General features: G+C 43.5%; 1 protein-coding gene across 1 annotated transcript in view; it reads left to right on the top strand.

Annotated features, from left to right (window-relative positions):
- The first annotated feature begins 240 nt into the window (after positions 1 to 240).
- The window catches only part of PAG1 (phosphoprotein membrane anchor with glycosphingolipid microdomains 1), a 63,002-nt gene continuing 48,710 nt past the window's right edge, over positions 241 to 14,532 (top strand). The window contains exon 1 of the mRNA XM_044294141.1: positions 241 to 397. The gene's annotated coding sequence lies outside the window, so the exon portion shown is untranslated. The remainder of the gene's footprint in view (positions 398 to 14,532) is intronic.

Below are 14,532 nucleotides of genomic sequence, written 5' to 3'. Positions count from 1 at the left end.
AGGCGATCAGATCAAAAGAGCTGACCACTATTTATTATAGAGCCAGCTTGCTGTATGCCCGGGGATGAATCAATATCTATAGAGCCATATCCTGCGCCCTTCAAGGTGATGGCATTAACCCCTGAGAGGCCAGCGGGGAGTGAGTTAACGTCTCCGCACAGGGGCAGTGTCATTGTGGTAATGTACAGAGGCGGCATTGTTGCCTGAGGAGGGAGCTGGCAGCCTAATAAGGAAGCGCTCTGTGCTCTGCATGCAGATTCTCTCTGTGACCCAGCTTACAGCAAGCTTTAAATTCCAGTGTGATGGTGGATTAGCTGCCTGGCTTTGTCTGGAGCCTGCTTCTGCACCGCTCTCGGGTCACTCCTCTCCTAGCCGGGGTGAAAGTTACAGTATGCTGGTAAGTGCTGCCTTTTGCTCGCCTTCTGCATATCATGGTGCACAGGATTGCTGCAGCTCTGTAGCCGAGGCTCGGGGAAGCATGCTGCATGAGCTGACAGTATAGAGAGAGCGCTCACTACTTGCAGTGCTCAGTATAGTAAGACCGGAGTGCATGTGCCTGTCTAATGAGGTACAGTTGTCTTTATATACTCTTTTTGTTGTGGCATATATTCTGCGACTGCAGATCCTTCTCTCTGGAGACCGTCGGCTGTGGGACGTATGCCTAGAAATGTCTCAGTGTATAGGGACCATGTCATTATTTATTTGTACATTTCCAATGAACTGGAAAGTTTATGCGCTGACCTACAATATATGACCGAAATATTGTAACAGCATGCATCACCTGCCACCGACACTTTTCGCATGTTTCCCAAATATCAGGTGAAGCTGGTCTGCCCATTAACTTGGTAGAAACATTCTGCATTTATTGCATATAGTAAAAGGAAAAAGTCTGGTACCGTGTTAGCCAATAGAAAGCTAGTTTAGTGCTCTCATTAAGAGAAACAAGAAGAGTATTGCAGGTATGATACCTTTTAATGGCTAACAAACATAGAAGTAATGATGTTACACTGCTTGACACTATGAAATACTGGAACTGAATTTGTCCCCGGGATTTACGACCCACTACTAATATCTAAAGAGTCTTCTATAGACATAGTCGGGGCACCAGGTCTCTGAGATAACATCAATTTAGAGACCATAAAACTTTCACGCCCCTTATCTGTAAGATAATTAAGGACTCATTCTCAAGATCTTTGATATGTTGTTCTGTTATTTTTCAAATGTCCATTCATTCCCCCCTGTCTCTGTTCTTATTGTATACGGTATATATATATTGCTGTTTCTTCATATATTCTTGTAGTACGCCTGATGAAGGGACTGGTGATGTCTCGAAAGCTCGCTATGTAATATCATTACTTCTATATTTGTTGGCCATTAGAAAGGTATCAAACCTGCAATACTCTTATTTTGTTTCTCTTAATGAGAGCACTAAACTAGTTGCATATAGTAAAACTTGCCAGGTTCCCGATTCCAGAATTTGTCTGTAATGTTATGTACGTGGTGGTCAGTGTTTTATCCAGAGGTTGCGATGTAGAATCGGTTAGATAGCAACCCAGCGATGTATGGAAGTCACCTGTGGAATAACGCTCATGGTGGCTCAGTAGTGCCTTGCAGTGCTGGGGTCCTGGGTTCGAATCCGACCAAGGACAACAACTTTGTGTTTGCGTGGGTTTCCTCCGGGTACTCCGGTTTCCTCCCACACTCCAAAGACATACTGATAGGGACCTTAGATTGTGAGCTGCATTGGGGAGAGCCCAATGCTAATGTCTGGAAAGTGCTGCAGAATATAGTAGTGCTATATAAGTGCATAAAATAACTAACTAAATCTGTGGAGCCACTGCCATAGAGTTATCAGCTAGTGCCATGGGTCATGCTGTGCTGGCTTCATATCCTTATTTAGGTCTCAATCATTGACCAGTATGATGAGGAAGAGGCAATAGAACGATAAAGGACTCATGCACACAGGCATATAACATATTACAGCTCTACAATCTCCAACTAGTATGAAGCTGTAATACCTACCCATAGAAGTCTGTGGAGCTCTACTACACCTCAGTATGCCTCAAGTTTCAGGTACACTGAATTTTTTCCCCTGTACGATATCAGAGAAAAAGTCCTGCTCCATCAGATGTCCTCTTGGACATCTGTCCTGCTCCATCGGGTGTTCTCCATTACAAGTCCTGCTCCATCAGGTGTTCTCCATTACAAGCATTGCACAATGCAAAAATCATCTCCTTAATACGGTGTCGTATGGAGGGCTTATGTCACCGTACTACTGTGTGCATGCTCTGTGCATAGCACACCTCCGCAGAGAGGTGTAATATATCTTATGCACAGAGCAGCTTTGTACTACATAAGAATACAATCCCCCTAATCCCCTATAGTGACTGTGCCCAGGATCAGCTTCTATATGAAACCAATCTCACAGATATCCATGTTGCATAATCTACAGCTGCAAATGTTCCTGTTTAATAAATGGGGATTCATACGTTCCTACACAATTTTTACTAGTTTTTCCTACATTCTGTCCAATGGGTAAAACGTTAGAGAGAGGAAATCGAATGGCAAAAATAAAATGAAAAGTACTGGTGCAGGTTAGGTGTTCAAATCTGCAATGTGGTTCCAGTCTTTATGGGGAAACCCAATGCAGTGGTGGACCCATTTCATATGGACAATGGTGGTGTGCGTCAGACCCCATTGACCTATAACTGGCAGTTTTGGTGGAAAAAGTAGAACTGCATACAGTGCCATTATTTCTGTCAAAAATTAAAAGGTATTTGTCACCGGGGGCTTCCGACACAGATGTCAGCACAGCCTAAGAACTGCACCAGTGGTAACGTGCGACAACTGATGGAGAGGTCCAGACTCTGCCCTCACAGCTAAGGTCGGGTGGAGAAGGATGAGGTGCAGTGAATTCCAACTCTTCTGGGAGGTAGACCCCCACCAGAGGTGTCTGGCAGCTGCTAATTCCACTCTTCCCCCTTGAAAAGACATACAACCATGTATGTATATGGGGGAATCGGGAGTGATAGCTGTTGGCCAATAGCTATTGAAGCTTTACCTTTGGACCTTGTGGGATTCTCGGTGCATATCGGAGACAATGTCTTGATCGCACAAAACTAGCTGCTAATGTCATTCCCACATATGGGTGAAAATGTGTCTGGACATACGTGATACAAGTAGTCATCATGGGGGCAGACATTTTTCTGGTCAGCCTGTTACTCATCGAATTTCAGAACACTACACATGTCCACTCCCCAGCCTGACTTTACTGCTTCATGGGAACAGTAGATTGCATTTGGCTCAGAGACTACATGGACATAAGCCGGCCAGAGACATAGAAGTAAAACAATCCGTTCCGACAGATGGATGTTTTCTCCATCAGACAGAACAAGTCCAGGGCTTGGTTCAAAGTTTTCTTGGCTGTTACTGAGGAAATGCTACAATTATAGAAATCATTCAGCTAGAGATGAGAAAATATATGTACTGGGGATAATGTCTGCAACAGGAAGATCATTCTCATTCTTCTAATACTGAAAAAAGTTTGAATAGTGGGTCAGGGAAAACATTCACCGCTGTGGTGCTCGTTTATTTGGTGTCTTCTGTAAGTTGCTCTTCATCAGGCTTGTCAAAGATGGTGTGCCATTGTACATCCTCCAGTCATGACCACCTTAAGCAACATTAGCAGGATAAATATTAGGCCCCATGCACACAACCGTATATGTTTTGTGGTCTGAAGATCATGGATCAGGAAAATACTGATGCAGTCTGTGTGTTGCATCCATGTTTTTTGCAGACCCATTGACTTCTATGGGTCAGCATTTTGTGAACAAGTATAGGACATGTTCTATCTTTTTGCAGAACGCACATCCGGATGCAGAAAGCGCACAGATCACCCATGTGCTTTCCACTTCTGTATGTCCATTCCTCAAAAACCTAGACTGTCCCCAAAATGCAGACCACAAGCCATTGAAAACACTATTTAATTGATGGGTCATTAAGGATAGTCATAGATCATTAATATGGGCATGTTCAGTCACTGTTAAGTAAATGAGCAGTGATGTGGGTGAATCAACTGCCGTGGCCATCTTGCACCATATGGATGCAGTCGTGGCCGAAGATTGTAGGACTTTACATAGCCCACAGACGGCACCTGGGGGACCTCAGCTGCATGGCAGGACCAAGTTATGATGCATAAAATAGATTGAAGCTATTGGAAAAACTGTAAAAACCCATTTAACAGCAAAAAGTTTGACAAAACGGTCTGTTGTCGTAGGTACACGCCCATACCCGTAAGATGGTCATCCGGTCCTGCTGTAATTGATGGGTTTGGATGATATTAAAGTAGTTGTCTGACCTCCACCATTATAGATATGACCCAAAACCTGCTCTGCCTAAAGAAACAAAACCACTTACCTAGTCACCGGTGCTCCATTTCAGCATCAAGGTTCCTGCCCCATTCCCTGGCCTCAGCTGTGACATGTTTCCAAGTGGTACGTGACTGCTGAGGCCAGCAAATGACAACAGTGGCCCCCGTGATGGCGGACAGATCATCACACATCTAGTCCCCAGGGGACCAGAAGCAGCAGGGGAGAAGCTCTTGTTGCTGGCAAGGAGAAGCGGTGAGTCAATAAGTGGTTTCGTTTCTTGAGGCAAATCAGCATCTAGACCATATCTACAAGTGCAGTGGAGGTTAGACAACCCCTTTAATGTAATGTGTATAGCCAACTTAAAGGATTATTCCCATCTCAGACATTTATGATATATCGCTAGGATATGTCATCAATATCGGGTAGGTGCAAGTCCCACCTCAGGGACCCTCTCCTATTTCCAGAATGGGCCCCTCAAAGTGAAGGAGAGGGCTGTGCAAGCATGCCCACCCTCTGTTCAACTCATGGGAGTTCCAAAAATAGCTGGATGTTGGTTCGGCTATTTGCAACAGTCCCCTAGCGGTAAATGGAGAAGTTGCCATGTATGGGCCCATTCTGGAGGTTGGAGCGGGTCCCACCATCTGACATTGATGAAATATCCTAGCAATACTGTACAGGGAGTGCAGAATTATTAGGCAAGTTGTATTTTTGAGGATTAATTTTATTATTGAACAACAACTATGTTCTCAATGAACCCCAAAAACTCATTAATATCAAAGCTGAATATTTTTGGAAGTAGTTTTTAGTTTGTTTTTAGTTTTAGCTATTTTAGGGGGATATCTGTGTGTGCAGGTGACTATTACTGTACATAATTATTAGGCAACTTAACAAAAAACAAATATATACCCATTTCAATTATTTATTTTAACCAGTGAAACCAATATAACGTCTCAACATTCACAAATATACATTTCTGACATTCAAAAACAAAACAAAAACAAATTAGTGACCAATATAGCCACCTTTCTTTGCAAGGACACTCAAAAGCCTGCCATCCATGGATTCTGTCAGTGTTTTGATCTGTTCACCATCAACATTGCGTGCAGCAGCAACCACAGCCTCCCAGACACTGTTCAGAGAGGTGTACTGTTTTCCCTCCTTGTAAATCTCACATTTGATGATGGACCACAGGTTCTCAATGGGGTTCAGATCAGGTGAACAAGGAGGCCATGTCATTAGATTTTCTTCTTTTATACCCTTTCTTGCCAGCCATGTTGTGGAGTACTTGGACGCGTGTGATGGAGCATTGTCCTGCATGAAAATCATGTTTTTCTTACCTTGCAGACTTCTTCCTGTACCACTGCTTGAAGCAGGTGTCTTCCAGAAACTGGCAGTAGGACTGGGAGTTGAGCTTGACTCCATCCTCAACCCAAAAAGGCCCCACAAGCTCATCTTTGATGATACCAGCCCAAACCAGTACTCCACCTCCACCTTGCTGGCGTCTGAGTCGGACTGGAGCTCTCTGCCCTTTACCAATCCAGCCATCTGGCCCATCAAGACTCACTCTCATTTCATCAGTCCATAAAACCTTAGAAAAATCAGTCTTGAGATATTTCTTGGCCCAGTCTTGACGTTTCAGCTTGTGTGTCTTGTTCAGTGGTGGTCGTCTTTCAGCCTTTCTTACCTTGGCCATGTCTCTGAGTATTGCACACCTTGTGCTTTTGGGCACTCCAGTGATGTTGCAGCTCTGAAATATGGCCAAACTGGTGGCAAGTGGCATCTTGGCAGCTGCACGCTTGACTTTTCTCAGTTCATGGGCAGTTATTTTGCGCCTTGGTTTTTCCACACGCTTCTTGCGACCCTGTTGACTATTTTGAATGAAACGCTTGATTGTTCGATGATCACGCTTCAGAAGCTTTGCAATTTTAAGAGTGCTGCATCCCTCTGCAAGATATCTCACTATTTTTGACTTTTCTGAGCCTGTCAAGTCCTTCTTTTGACCCATTTTGCCAAAGGAAAGGAAGTTGCCTAATAATTATGCACACCTGATATAGGGTGTTGATGTCATTAGACCACACCCCTTCTCATTACAGAGATGCACATCACCTAATATGCTTAATTGGTAGTAGGCTTTCGAGCCTGTACAGCTTGGAGTAAGACAACATGCATAAAGAGGATGATGTGGTCAAAATACTCATTTGCCTAATAATTCTGCACGTAGTGTATACCATCAGTGTCTGAGATGGGAATACCCCTTTAACTGTGTGTCTTCTCGTATGTCTGACATTCTGGTGAATTCAACTCTACTTAAAATGATCCCCTTGTTTGCTCTCTTTGCTGTCCATATCTTAGCTTTACATTTGTCCCCAGCAGTCCTGTGCAAGATTCCAAATGCTTCAGATGGCTCACTAGTGCCAAATGCATTTCCAGTAGTAAAGTAAAGAACATTTTAGGTGATTTTTCTTCACCTAGTACATTCCCTTATTCTATTATGGCTGCCATTAAATATAGCTATACGTTACACAGTTCTGCTCATGTGACGTGCTAGGAGACCACGCAGAGTGTAACCACAGGCGGACACTGGGCCTCTGCCATTCTATTTCTGTTCTATAGCAAGGCACCAACCATAACCGTGTATTATAGAGTAGGGGAAAACCAAGGACAAAAATATCCTGTGAAATTACTTGGTAATATTTTGCACTAAGAAGTGTAATAAGTGTATTCTCAATGGGGGAAAGTCAACGGACTCTTTTTCAAAAGCCCTATAAAAAGTCAAACTTGCGCAGTTTTTGGTTGCTATGGGCAACAGACAGTTTTCATGAATCTCCTTGACTGTCTGTGTGTGCTATATACTGTATATTCTATACACATTGTAAAGTGTAATATACAGTATGCCAGGCTCTGTTCACATATCGTATTAGCCTTTGCTTGATGTATACGTTAAATGGAGGCCTGTGATGGTTACCATACTGTGGCGTCCATCACCCATGAGCTCCTGTATTAATTAAATGTATGCTACACGCTATACGTTGTATGGAATAGCACAGTCTACAACTACTCCATGCCTCTTCGTTTTTTATGTATAAGAGTCAGATGAAGGCCAAAAATTCACTATTTCGACCAACGTTGGGCTACGGGATACATTTAGCGTGCACATCAGGAGCTTTCCTGGTCTACACATGGGGAATAAACACAGCGCACATCACTTCTCAGCACATCTCTTAGATGTACCTATCTGCAGTATCAGCTAATGTAGCCATCATGGATGGTGTATACAGGCTGGGTCTGAAAGACGTACTATCAAAACTGCACCCAACAATTACACCACAGTGCCCCAGAACACCTTCATAACCTGCACTGACCCTGACTAAGAAGAAGGTCTGAGGAACATGTGAGGTCAGGCAGCCTCAAGCCAGGAGGAAGCCACCGTCCCTGAATAGGACTGAATTATAAAACATCTTATTGTTACCCAAGGTCAGAGTACAATAAGCATGGAGTTTGGAAAGTAACTGAACAATAGCTGTAGATTTACTCAGCAAATTGTTGGTCATTAATATGATTTACCAAAACACATGCTACTCTTTGATGTCTGTGAACACTGCAGCCGGACTGGTGAAAAAAACATTTGATACCTTTTGGGCTCAGTTAAGCAATCATTGCCCATTAAAATGCCCATTAAAATTGCATCATGAAAATGCAACATAAGCTACAGGCAGCATGTTATAGAGCAGGAGGAGCTGAGCAGATTGATATATAGTATGTGGGAAATTGTTCATTATAATTTGTATTTCATTCATTAAAATTTCAGCTCTTTCTGGGCTTTGAAGTCAGGGAGGCGGTCCTATCAGTGACTGAAGTCAGGGAGGCGGTCCTATCAGTGACTGAAGTCAGGGAGGCGGTCCTATCAGTGACTGAAGTCAGGGAGGCGGTCCTATCAGTGACTGAAGTCAGGGAGGCGGTCCTATCAGTGACTGAAGTCAGGGAGGCGGTCCTATCAGTGACTGAAGACAGGGAGGCAGTCCTATCAGTGACTGAAGTCAGGGAGGCGGTCCTATCAGTGACTGAAGACAGGGAGGCGGTCCTATCAGTGACAGCCTTCCCTCTGACTTTGTATACAGTGTTTTTTCCCCACAGAACTGTATATTAATCTGCTCAGCTCCTCCTGCTCTATAACGTGCTGCCTGCAGCTCAAGACGCCATCTTCAAAGTGACAGGTTCCCTTTAAAGTAATGAGCGCTCTCGCTTTCAAGTGACAGTCATAGGGTCACTTTTAATTAAAGAGGTATTCCGATTTATATTCATTTATCCTCTATAGCGATTAGATTAGATGGATGGGGTCCTACAGCTGGGAACCAGTTCTAACCACTGAGCCACCATTCTGCCCCTTTAACCCCTACAGTATGCAAGGATCTAGCCTTTGCTGCGGAGGAGCCATCAGGCTGCTACCTCTTGGAGTGCTAGTGTGGATGACAGTTGACCCTGGAGGTCAGACTGTAAAAATACATAGAATAAAAATGACACTCAAAGCAATTTCCAATTAAGTCTCTTTTGACCGAGAATCCTCTGAAAAAATAAAATTGATGGGACTCAGAGCAAAATTTCTTAAAGTATATTATCTGCGTTTTGTGGGGGTTTTTTTTTTGCGTGCTTGCAGTCCTCCTCCGGATGAGCCTAAAACACCACTTTGATGTCAGCTGTATCACAACCAGGTTTTCCTTCCCCTTTCAGTGTAGCTTATCTTCTTCAGACCTATGTTAACACTTGTAGTGCTCCAGGAAATACCTGAATGAGCAATCAGGAGGCAAAGGAACAAACACCCTGGGTGGAATCCACATACACTTTTAAATCTCCATTATTGTTATACTCCCAAGATTAAAACTTGTATGAAAGCCTGGTATAAAAAAATTCGGTGTACTTCACCCACTTCATCTGACCAATTTCCCCCGACCCTCTCCTATTTTGCAGATACACCCTTTGTTCACTCCCATTAAAATCACTGCATTACCATATAAATAGTTACAGACACACAACAAACACAACACCTGACCCCAGGGAACACTGAGGGATCAGGCAAAATAGTGTTGTTAGCAACAGGCCAAGGTCAGGGCAGGCAGAGTTTGTGCAAATCTGTGTAACAGGCTCAAGGTCACGTCTGGCAAGGGAAGGTCAATACAGCAAACTGGCACAGGTCAGGCAGTGGAGGATCACAATCCGGTAAACAGGCATAGGTCAGTACATAGACAATAGGAACAACCACCTTAGCAAGGAACTAGCATGCTAGGAACCGAATTGTTCATCAAGGAATGAAGCAAACAGCTTATACAGCAGAAGCAGCCATGCAGCAGCACACAGAGCAAGAGGAGGTTAACCCTTTCGATACTGCAGAATGAGATCATGTTCAGTGAAAAATATTCCTAATAGAAGTATCAGGACAGTGACAGGCATAAGCCACCAACGTAACACAAACTTTTATGGACATATGACAGATATTGTGGTGGAGCACTTTTAGCCCTGCAAGGTCCTCCACAACTAACCAAGAAAATTACTCCTTCTGACTGACAGTTCCTCTTATTGCTAGATGGCATCCGAGAATGCCATTTCTGGTGTCAATAAGTAATGCGGGAATGGCGACACCATTGAAAAATGGTTCCTCAACTCCTACTCTGCATCGGGGTGACTATACTGTAAGCTTAAACAAAATTGTCTTAAAGGAGGTTGTTTAGCTTCTACAACAATTTTACCTGTGTCCTGGACAGGGCTATATATAATGTTAAAAAAACACTCACCTGCTCCCCACCACTCCATTCCAACACACAGATCACGTCCTGCTCCTTCCGATCCTGGACCTATAAACTTCGAGCCAGGATCACGTGTGCTGCTGTAGCCAGTCACTGGCCTCAGAGGTGAGCTTTTCCAAAGCAGCACATCACTGCTGAGGCCAGTAATTGGCTGCAGTGGTGCACTTGACTGCATCAGAAATTTGACAGACCAGGGACTGGAAGTAGCAGGACCAGACTCTCAGGGGTGGAATGGAGCAGCGGGGAGCAGTTGGGTGCCTTTTTATGGTATGGACAGCAGTGTCCGGGCAGACCACTTGCGGATCGCCCACTTTAAACAGTTTTCACTGTGACGCGAAGAAGAGAAAGGCAGGGTGACTTGCAGTATATTTAAGTTTGGAGGTTTTTTCATGCAGTACCATGTTCTACATAATTTGACACTCCTGGGCCCCAGTGTAATATTTGTGATAGGGCACCTTACCTGCTATGCGCTGTTTGATACTCGGGCGTTCCTTGGGTCCTTTCAGGTGCCAGTATAGGGGTGTAACTGCTACCTCCAATAGATGCACCCCTGAATATAAATTAAAGCGCCAGGGGCACTGCACCTGAATAATTTCCGTCTGAATTTACTTGTCAGTATTCATTTTGACCGCACTCTTGAGCCTGCTCTTATAGGGTCACTACCCTGCACGCTAAGAGTCCGCCATGGGCCTACAGTGATCTCTTCGTTGACGCAGTTGTCTGGACTGAATTATTTCAGGAAGACTGGAGACTGCTTTTGGACAATGTTTATTCTACCTTAGGAATCCAGGTTTTACTTGATGTGGGGAGATTCTTCACATTTTTTCATCTTGAGACATTCCAGAACGGTTTGGATGTATGGCCATGGTGTGCAGAGCAAGTGCTTGGGAGATGGTTCTTGTTTGTGGAAATGATCACCATTGTTCATCTGGCTTTGGATATTCATCACGATAGTCCGGCCAAGTCTATTCTAGGCATTTCTAGAATATAACCACTTCCCAGTTCTTTATAAAGCATGTTGTGTGTTTTCACACTGCCCCCTCGCTGCTTTGACCTCAGATAATATATTCATTAGAGACTGCATGGGAAAATGTGGTAATGATGAGCAATGACCGGATTGTGTCCTGCTTTCTCTGCCGCTCCTTGGCACATCTCATCTGTGATTTCCATACATTACTGGAGTATGGCCTCCTTTCCCTTTCAGTTGGAATATGCTGGAGAATTTCTTAAAGGGAACCGGTTACCTTCTAAACCCTATCCTGTCTAATGGCAGCATATTATAAAGCAGGAGGAGCTGAGCAGACTGATATCTAGTTTTGTAGGAAAAGATTATAAATTGTGACCTATGGACTGAAATCCCTGCATTCAATGCTTAGGAGTCCAGTAGGCATTGTCACTCAACGATTTCCAGAGATACCGGTCAATTACTGATTAGGAATGCCCACTAGAATGAGCAGCGATTTTTAATCCGTAACCTTTTCCCAATAAACTCTATATCAGTCGGCTCAGCTCCTCTTGTTCTAGAGCATGCTGCTGGCAGGTCGGACTACATGTTCAACATGACAGGATCCCTCCAAATGGGGGCATCAAAAAGGGCTGAATACAAACTGTTGTAGGTTGTTCTCTATAGAACTTTGAAGGTTTCTTGTGGGAGGTTCTCACTGGTCTCTTGACAATGCTTCTGGTCCTCAGCTCCCACCGGACTGCATTAGGGATCACCCATATAGAACTATTTATAAAAAATGGTTCTGTTGCCCTGTTGCAGTTTTATATTGATAACTCTAATAGTATTTATTAAAGGGATTCTCTGCAGTCTCAGGCAAAGCCATCCATAAACTGTCTGTGGCTGTGTAATCAATGAAGGAGACGCGAAGGTGGGAGGAATGCTGGAGCCTCTTCATTGTGTCTGATTGATAGGGGTCTCCAAGGGTCAGACCCCCACCAATAAAATATTGATGGCCTACTAATAGGCCATCAATGCTTAGGCCCCGGAGTACCCCTCTAAGGCCTCATGCACACGACCTGTATGTATTTTGCAGTCCGCAAAAAAAGGATCTGCAAAAAATACGGATGACGTCCGTGTGCATTTTGTATTTTGTGGAACGGAGCAGCTGGCCCCTAATAGAACAGTCCTATCCTTGTCTGTAATGCGGACAATAATAGGACATGTTCTATTTTTTTGCAGAATGGAAATACTGACATACGGAAACAGAATGCACACAAAACAGACACGGAAAAATATACGTTCGTGTGCATGAGCCCTAATAAAGTGCCTTCAGCAACATGGGATTTATGATAATTATACAAGTCCTTAGTGTTGAACATTAGTGGTGAATTTAAAGGAGAACTCTAAGCAAGGCTTATACGCTGCTGTGTGCATGGGTTTCTGGGTGCCCCACAACTTTGTTCTGTTGTGTTCTATGAATCCTTGTGAAGTGCAGCACACCCTTCTTAAATAGATGTAGTCATATGTATCCAATTAAAATGTTGATTTCTGGAGATTACAGCCGTTGTGGATGTGTGTAATGGAGCACAGTTCCTATTTTTGTGGTGCTCACCAGCGCGGCATGAGGGGTGCTATAACTTCATTATCTGCATTGGTATGCAGCGGCCTGCCTGGCTCAGCGGCATCGGATAATACAATATGAGTATTTTAGCCCCTATCTTATCACTTCAGAGCTGGCTGATCACTGCAGGGCTATGTATGAAAGCTAGCCTCATCTCCCTGCCTGCTGCTACTGCTTCATCTAGGAGCAGCCAGTCACGTTAAATGTCTTCTCAACATTACATCTAGAAAATAATGTTGTATAATCTTCCAAACTACCTTTTTGTAGACTTATTTTGGGCTCAGAAACTTGCAATCTAGGCACATGCAGTAATCTGTGACAGTCCTAGATGTACAGGATAAACCAGCATTGACTGTACTGGATTCAGTTTTGTACAGCAATGCCTCTTTGTCTGCCCAGAGATTATGCCCCATAGCTGTAGCTTCATTACTGCAGAATTAATTGGGTCCTGGGCATGGTTTTTGAGGATAAAATGTGATAAAGTATCTAAAGACCAAACAGCAGATACAATAAAATAAAAATGTAATGTTAAAAAAAAAAAAAACAAATTTTTTTTTATTACCCATGAAATGCAATGTTGGAGCACATTTTCCTAGAACTCTATTATGTGCTGTTCTTCCCCTATACCTCCTAAAATGTATAGAGTGACAACTGAGTGTCGCCATTCCCCCTATCACTACACAATCTTAACACTGTTAGCACTGGTTGTATTCGCTCTAGGGGAATAACACAATGCAATTCCCCTGAGAAAAATAGCGATAGAGCTTATTTCCTTAGAAGTCTATGTTGTGCTGTTCCTCTTTTATACCTTCTTTAAGTGTATAAATAAAGTGACAACTGGGTGTCACCATTCCCCTTGTTACTACACGGTCAGCACTAATTTCATACATTCCCTGGAATGACACATTGCAGAATTCAAAGAAACAATGCTGCAGAATAGTTATTTCATGGAACCCAAGTTATTGCTAAAACAGATGTAATCTGTGGTCCACAAGGTTTGGTATACTTCATAAAGACTACCCCTGTCCATATGCCCTGTTAGAGTATTTCGGTATCATAGAAGGGATCCCCTGATATATGCCAGTACAAAAATTTTGTGTAACTGCAGCCTGCGCTGGTAGACCCTGCATGGCCATGTCGTCCTTCAATCCTGGGTTCGAATCCGAACTAAAGGAAACATCTGCATGGAGTTTGTATGTTCTCCCTGTGTTTGCTCAGGTTTCGTCCTACACCTCAAAAACATGCAGGTTAAATGCCCATCATCAGTAGGATATGCCATCAATGTCAGATAGCAGCAGGTCCCAGAGGTAGTACCTGCACCTATCTCCAGAACAGGGAATCCGAAATCATGGAGGGCACAATGCACATGCACAACAGACTATGGGAGTACTGGAAAAAAAGGAGCAAGCACACTTGGCTATTTTCGGAAGTCCCATAGTGGTGAATAGAGAGTTCATCAGGCATACATGGCCACCTCTCCATTACGAGGGCATTTTCAGCGCTCCTATAGTGGTGAATGGAGGGTGGCCACACTCCTCTTCACTTCGGGTGCCCTGTTATGGATATAGGAGTGTGTCCTAGAGGTTGGGCCCACACCTATCTGACATTGATGGCACATCCTAGTGATATGCTATGAATGTCTGATATGGCAATACCTGTTTAATTCAGAATTAAAGGAGTAACCGCAATCTCTGTACAGCGCGGCAGACTATGTAAGTGATATATAAATGAGTAAAATAAACAAAAATTGTACATTATTTCTTTTCATAATTAATTGAGCACTAAATAAATTTCCAG

The sequence above is a fragment of the Bufo gargarizans genome, chromosome 5 (genome assembly GCF_014858855.1).
Source record: "Bufo gargarizans isolate SCDJY-AF-19 chromosome 5, ASM1485885v1, whole genome shotgun sequence".
Classification (NCBI taxonomy): Eukaryota; Metazoa; Chordata; class Amphibia; order Anura; family Bufonidae; genus Bufo; species Bufo gargarizans.
Note: the sequence above shows the minus strand (reverse complement) of the source record. Positions and strands in the feature narration are given on the sequence as shown.